This window comes from Macrobrachium rosenbergii, chromosome 12, assembly GCF_040412425.1.
Source record: "Macrobrachium rosenbergii isolate ZJJX-2024 chromosome 12, ASM4041242v1, whole genome shotgun sequence".
NCBI classification, from domain to species: Eukaryota; Metazoa; Arthropoda; class Malacostraca; order Decapoda; family Palaemonidae; genus Macrobrachium; species Macrobrachium rosenbergii.
Genome location: NC_089752.1, coordinates 29602884 through 29608883, shown reverse-complemented (window position 1 = coordinate 29608883; position 6000 = coordinate 29602884). Strand labels below are relative to the sequence as shown.

General features: G+C 36.4%; 1 protein-coding gene across 1 annotated transcript in view; it reads right to left on the bottom strand.

Moving 5' to 3' along the window:
* LOC136844479 (WD and tetratricopeptide repeats protein 1-like) overlaps positions 1-6000 on the bottom strand; it is a 157986-nt gene that overhangs the window by 102327 nt on the left and 49659 nt on the right. The window lies entirely within an intron of this gene.

Sequence of the window (6000 nt, the reverse complement as noted above, 5' to 3'; positions counted from 1 at the left end):
TATGTATGTATGTATGTGTGTGTGTGTGTGTGGACATTTAAAAATGTTATTCGTGGGTGTGATTTAATCATTTACGTCATGAAGAAGACAGGCGAATAGTATTCTTAACGTACTCTGTGAACTCCCAGTTGCTAAGGGGGGTTAAGATGCTTTCATCGACGGTGATCATTTGAACTTCGTGAGGAGGAGAAATGGTAAGTTTATATATAGGGTACCTCGTTCTGACTAGGGGACCGGCTTCGTTTATCGCTACCGGACATCAGCATTTCTTCATATTTCTTGCCCTTGGATCTTAAGGCTTTGTAGTGACATGCGTATCGGCCCCCCACCAAAAAAAAAAGCGCGAAGAGTTCGAGAAAGTTAAGCGGGCATTGTGGCTACTACAATTACATATATTATATATATATATATATATATATATATATATATATATATATATATATATATATATATATATATATATATATATAATGTTCCTCACAAATATCCGTAATAAGTAGAGTACGAGGTTCTACGAGTAAATAAACACTTGTATCAGGTAAAGGTATTTTTCACTCAACACTAATGATTAATTATAAGCGAACTATATTATAACAACAGGAGGTAACTTGACAAAAGCTTTGGGCTCGCTTTGTATCCACGTGACTATACTCAGTTGCCTGTGAACTGTGTTTGTGTATGTGTGTGTTTGTGTGTGTGTGAGAGAGAGAGAGAGAGAGAGAGAGAGAGAGAGAGAGAGAGAGAGAGAGAGAGAGAGAGAGCAAATGTATTAAGAACGTAAGTGAATTTTCCACCTTTTCTAAATTTCTGTAATGACAGAAAAGTACAAGGGTGTCTTTCTTATCATACACACACTCACACACAGAAAGAGAGAAAGAGATGAATAGAAAAACAAACGGGTATCCTTTTTATCACCGAGAGAGAGAGAGAGAGAGAGAGAGAGAGAGAGAGAGAGAGAGAGAGAGAGAGAGAGAGAGAGCTAGCAAATGTAACTGAATTTTGAATCCTTTCTAAATTACAGTAATAATAGAAAAACGAGAGGCGATCCTCTTTACCACTGAGAGAGAGAGAGAGAGAGAGAGAGAGAGAGAGAGAGAGAGAGAGAGAGAGAGAGAGAGAGAGAGAGAGAGAAAGAGTATTATAGAAAATTGAATTTTTCAAAATTTTTTCGTTTTTAATTTTAGTAGGAATAGAAATTCACAAGATGATTCTCTGTACCACTGAGAGAGAGAGAGAGAGAGAGAGAGAGAGAGAGAGAGAGAGAGAGAGAGAGAGAGAGAGAGAGAGCAAATGTATTACGAAAATAAGAGAATTTTTCATTATTGCTGAATTTCCGTAAGAATAGAAAAGTACAAGGGTATCCTTTCTGTCACTGAGAGAGAGAGAGAGAGAGAGAGAGAGAGAGAGAGAGAGAGAGAGAGAGAGAGAGAGAGAGAGTTAATTTCATAATAATTGTCAACTAACACTTGATTATTTTGCAGATACTCATAATCATGTATATATATATATATATATATATATATATATATATATATATATATATATATATATATATATATATATATACAGTATATGTAATATATATATATATATATATATATATATATATAAATTATATATATATGTATATATATTATATATATATATATGTGTGGGTGTGTGTGTATGTGTATGTGTGGACGTTTAAAAATGTTATTCGTGAGTGTGATTTAATCATTTACATCAAGAAGAAAACACAGGAGAATAATATTCTTAGCGTTCTCTGTGAACTCCCAGTTACTAAGGGGGGTTAAGGTGTTGTCAGCGACGGTGATCATTTGAACTTCGCGAGAGGAGAAATGGTAAGTTTATATATATGGTACCTCGTTCTGATTAGGGGACCCGGCTTTGTTTCCCGCTACCGGACATCAGAATTTCTTCATATTTCTTGCCCTTGGATCTTAAGGCTTTGTAGTGACAAGCATATCACCCCAAAAAAAAAAAAAAATCGCGAAGAGTTCGAGTAAGTTCAGAGAGCATTGTGGCTATTACAATTACATATGTATTACATATATATATATATATATATATATATATATATATATATATATATATATATATATATATGTATATATATATATGTATATGTTTCTCACAAATATCCCGTAATAAGTAGAGTTCGAGGTTCTACGAGTAAATAAACACTTGTATCAGGTAAAGGTATTCTTCACTCAACACTAATGATTAATTATAAGCGAACCATATTATAACAACAGTAAGTAGCTTGACGAAAGCTTTGAATTCGCTTTGTATCTACGTGACTTTACTCAGTTGCCTGTGAACTGTGTGTGTGTGCGTTTGTGTGTGTTTGTGTGAGAGAGAGAGAGAGAGAGAGAGAGAGAGAGAGAGTGAGAGAGAGAGAGAGAGAGAGAGAGAGAGAATGAATGTATTATAAAAACTGAATTTTTCCATCGTTTTTAAATTTTAGTAAGAACAGAAAATCGCAACGCGATCCCGTTCACGACTGAGAGAGAGAGAGAGAGAGAGAGAGAGAGAGAGAGAGAGAGAGAGAGAGAGAGAGAGAGAGAGAGAGCGAGAGAGAGAGAGCTAGGAAATGTATTACGAAAGTAACTGAATTTTGAATCCTTTCTAAATTACAGTAATAACAGAAAAGCGCAAGGCGATCCTCTTTACCACTGAGAGAGAGAGAGAGAGAGAGAGAGAGAGAGAGAGAGAGAGAGAGAGAGAGAGAGAGAGAGAGCCTGATGAAAAAAATCCGATGAATGGATTCACCTACTGTAGGTGGAGTAAGGGCTCTCTTCGGGGTCCACCCGTTTTTGAAAATGATATTATGGTATAAATTTTAAAGGAGCCCTAACTGCGACCCACAATAGTTGACTAACAGCCAGGTGCTTGGAATACAAAAGACATCCTGTATGTATAAGGAAACGCTCCCATACAATTCCTCTTCTGGGGAGGCCTGGAATCGGAAGAGGGGTCATCGATTGTGACAAAGAGAGAGAGAGAGAGAGAGAGAGAGAGAGAGAGAGAGAGAGAGAATGTAATAGCAGGAAAATAATGATCTGTTTAAAATGTCGATTTACTTGTTACATCCTCGAAGGGCAGCCAGATTACTGAAGTTACGACTTTAGGCCCTTATTATACTGTTTGCCTCTGGTGTTAGTCAAGACTTAAGGTATATAGACGGTGACGCAATGACACCACTCTTTAAATGTGAAGACAGTTAAGAAAAGTGGGGAAATAGACGTTATAAACTTGTTAGTATATAGCCATATTTTCATACATAAAGGGCAGAGTGGTGATAAAAGCAATTCAGAATCTCCAAATGAACCAGGATAAATACATTTGTAGTTCCAAAGAGCCTCAAAAGTGAGAAACCTGCCAAGTGCTAAGCATTAAGTGTGGGAGAATCACTGCACGAACTTGAACCAAAGCACTAGCAGGATGAAGCCTCATGTTAGGCGCACCACTCATTTTGAAGCCAAGGTAGAAAAAAGTTAAGTATATCTTAGTTTAACCAGACCGCTGAGCTGATTAACAGCTCTCCTAGGGTTGACCCGAAGGATTAGACTTATTTTACGTGGCTAAGAGCCAATTGGTTACCTAGCAACGGGACCTACAGCTTATTGTGGAATCCGAACCACGTTATAGCGAGAAATGAATTTCTATCACCAGAAATAAATTCCTCTCATTCTTCACTGGCTGGTCGGAGATTCGAACTCGCTCAACGAAGAACTAGCCAAGGTAGAATGAGGTTTGATACATCATTGGTGCAAGCGAGATACAATGTAGGATGAATCATGTATGCCATCCTATCAAAGGAAATGGAAGCATAACGTACTTTAAAGGTAGGCCAAACTGAAGCCTGATATCTGCCAACCTATCAAACGAGTTTGAAATATAGCGTACCCTATGTACCATGATGTCAGCGCAAAGTGAAGTTTCATGTGTGACCTTCGGCTTCCGTTGACTGAAGAATAAACATCTAATTTCACTCTGTTTTGGCATCACAGGACAAGACATAAGTGAATTTCCTTTGGCTAAAGGTTTGATGTGATATCTGGCGTTCGTTTAAGAAACTGCCTCCATATTTTGAAAATAGTTCTGAAAGGAAAAAGTCATTTGTTTGAACGGATGCAGCCTAACATTGAAGAAGCAAACTCGAATGCTGAAGTGATATATTTAATCGCAATGGGTCTTTAAAGACATTTCATTCAAGAACCTCAAGCAGATATATGCAAAGATATTCGAGAATTTCTCGAAGAGCCATACAATCCAAATCCCCTTAACTTATCTGAAAAGGTGTCTTCAGGTTCTGCTAGAGGTAATATTACACAACGTTTCATTATATCCCCATTACCCCAAATCTGATAATGTTCTCAAAACAACTGATTGGACATAGAGGAAAAGCGAAATCCCTAAGTTTATCTCAACAACGGAAAGATTTTATCTCGCTCTTTTTCTAACTTGTGGGGGGATGGGGGTGGGGTTGGTGTCGCTCTTGTAATTTAGCGTAGTGGCTAACTGTTCCAGTCTCACTCGTTCCACTTCTAGGTCTGCAGTTATAGGTAAGACTCATCATTTCTCCCTCTTATATATATATATATATATATATATATATATATATATATATATATATATATATATACACACATATATATAGTTAATGTTTTCTTCTCTTCCTTAATACGAACATGTTCGTCTTTTTGTTTATGCTACATGCAAAAGCGTCGCGAAGAGACTCGAACTGCTCAGGCTTCAAATCAATTAAAGCGCATTTAGTTAAAAAACTGCAAAAACATCATTTTTGCTGAGCCATGTCAGTGTATTTAGTTAGAAAAGAGATTATATAAAACGTCTTTATATTTTACTACTTTTAAATGGTGTGTGCAATGATTTATCAGGATTTTTTGCCTGAAAATTCGCATTTGTGCTTGCGAGTCTGTGCGTCAATTTGCAATAAAATCATGTTACGAAGAAACTTTTACCTTAAGGTTATGGAAAGTGACTTACATAACGATGGAAAGCCTTTATGAAATGATCATACAAAACATATTTACACCAAATATTCCACTTGTTAAGACAGCAGTCCCACTAAATCCAAGAGAGTTAAGGTTGAAGCTAGTGAAATGCTGCAGAAATTTTAATGTTTTACTCCGTACGTTTCCTCTTCATTTACAGAGTTGCATATTAGAATGCTGTTTTCTTAGGCTGATAACAAGTTTTTACCCATATTTTGATGTTAGAAGAGAGGAAGATAATGGCTATTTATCTTTTTGGTGTACAACTACTGCTTTGACGAAATGTTTTGAAGGTACTAGAACAATACGCTAATTTAAAACCATAGATAATAAATAAGATTAGTAGACATACTTCATAAGTACATGAAAATACATTATCCCTCTTTTTCCAAAACAGCATCAGATAAGTACAATTTCCTTGCCCACCAATCATTAGGTCTAATGCTCAACAAAAGATTCATTAAACCATCTTATTAGCTGATGCTAGTTTTAGGGCCTCGGTAATCATTCTTTCCGTGATCTTAAGCACCCCAGGCACGATGATTGATTAATCGTTTATTCAAAGTTCAAACACAGTTTCTATACCTTAGTTGTTTTCTTTGAGAGAAATGCTACTAACATATTTTCCTTCTGGTAAAGACGAAATTACCTCGTGTAGAGAACGCGTTATTTAGAATTTCACATCTACATTATTATTATCAAGAAGAAACTTCTTTTGTTTTGTATATTTTCTTTTCAACTTTATAAACTTCAACCCAACATATTTAGTTCTTACCCTTGACTAAGAACATGGTTGCCAGCTTCTCGACGTGTGGCTTTGAATCTTAACAGAGATCGAGAAGTGATTAGAAAATGTTGGTTCTTCAACTCGAATACCGTTGAGAAATTATTTTGATTAATGAAAATTGACCCGCAGCCGCCCCACGACCATCCGCTGTACATAGGTATCACTCGGCCTAGTGAATCTAGGGGGCTTGAC